The sequence below is a fragment of the Gymnogyps californianus genome, chromosome 1, assembly GCF_018139145.2.
Source record: "Gymnogyps californianus isolate 813 chromosome 1, ASM1813914v2, whole genome shotgun sequence".
Lineage (NCBI taxonomy): Eukaryota > Metazoa > Chordata > Aves > Accipitriformes > Cathartidae > Gymnogyps > Gymnogyps californianus.
The window spans coordinates 206,985,394-206,987,443 of record NC_059471.1 but is presented as its reverse complement, the minus strand read 5'-3'; positions in this window follow the sequence as shown (position 1 = coordinate 206,987,443).

Sequence of the window (2,050 nt, the reverse complement as noted above, 5' to 3'; positions counted from 1 at the left end):
TTATACTAGTATATGCCTGGAACAACTCAGTAGTGAATTGGGCTCTTCATCTGGAGATGATGTTCATCTCCATGATTTGTGACTATATCAGTTAATTTGTAAATTCAGTGTTCAGAAATGCTCAGACTTACTTTTCAAACCCACTGAAATCCATGAGCACTGTACTTGCCTACGGTTCTGATAAACAGACACCTGGCACTGATACCACATTTCTGAAGCTGCTTATGTTCGTTTTTTAAACAAACCAGTTGCTACTATGGCTGCATAAAGATCTTATTATGGCCTATTTTAAAGAATAAACAAAGTAGGAATACAGGCTTAACAAAACAGAGCATTTTCTTGCATTGTAAATGTATATGCAAAACTTCAGCTGTTAACAAGTACCGATTATTCATTTCTGGCAAAGCAGTGCAAGGAGACTGAAAACAGGGCTTCCTGCTCCACTGATTGAGAAGCATATACTGAAAAAGCACAACTTCAGATCTTTATTGCAGTATGTGGTCTTAATTTTAAGTCTGAGAAGACACTCACTATTGAATGGGATGAGCACAGCAAAGACCTGCCTTTTCTCAGAAGACAGCTCTCTTATTCTAATGCCACAGACCTCGTTAGTACCACTGCTGATTTTTATCATCTCACTCCCATCTCCCCCATCCAGTACCTTCCTGTTACATCTGGGGTCCACCTAGTTCCGCTGTGGGAAAGTTTCTTTTCAATAGGATGGGATGAGTTAAATGCTTTGCCTCTGGCCCTCTTCCTTATTTATCTTCTGACCTAAAAATAAGTCTAACATCACTCAAACTGACCTGTATGCTTATATTTCCCTTAAACATTATTTCCAGGCTAAACCTTATAAGCTTACATACTGCAAAGTCAGAGCGTTATTGACTATTACTAGTCAATAATTGTAGGATTGTAATATAATTTCATGTTTATATGTTTTATATAATTGAAATACTTTATAAAATGAATAAGTATATTACAATTAATTATAGTCTCGCACACTAGTGAGATTTATTTTATTGAAATTCTTAATCTGAAGAGAAGGGACCAAAAAGAAAGTAGTTTGGATCTTTTAGTCCTGACAGTAATTCTACTCTTACCCACTACCACAATATTATAGTAGAGTATATTTTCTCAATATACTGCTGACACCACATGCCAAGTAATATTTCCACCATGTTGCATAAACCACTTCTATATTACTATTGCACTATGAAGAAACTAAGATGAAATTTTTACATCAGTGGGGAGAATCTGACCTGTGTCCTTTCTTACACAAAAAAGGCATGGTGCTTTCAGCCAAAACTGTTAACTGCTAATAAAATCATAGACAAATGGAAAAGACTATGACATTCATCAAGGAATGGCTGCACAAAAGTATCCCACAGATGTTACAAATTGCAGTAAAGTACCCATTACCATTACAAGAAAATAAATGTACTTGCCGTAATACGAAAACGCAGCAAACATTCTGCATGTTAATTAATAATTTAAAAAAAAAAAGTCTTAACTATATAAATCCAAATACTGTCACTTTTAAATAAAGAATACATATATTTAGAGCTATGACCACTGAGAAAGATGAAAAATAAATTATGCAAATGCTTCAAAGACATATAAACCTTTTTTTGCTTCAGGGCATAAACACTGATTCACAAGCTGAAAATTTTTTCCTTGAGCAGAGTTATTCCCGATTTTATTGTTTTGAGACATTCTGCACATTTCTTTGAAGCATGTGAAGCTGGAACCTGTCCGAACAAGGACAGAGATCTATCCATACCTTGGTTTTGCTCTTCAATGGATCATTTTAATCCTATGACATCATAACAGTACGTTTTTATGTCCCTATATAAATCCTTGACTATAGCATCTCCAGATCATGTGACAGGTGAAAAGGGACCATTTGATTTGAAGGCTGAACACAGAGGTTGAATGGGATTTTTAAATTTTCTTTAAGCCCAGGCTGTTGTCCTTCTTCTGAATTAAAGCAACTAGTGTGATAAGAAGTAAATCAGCTGGACAAACAGAGGATTTTTAACACCTCAGG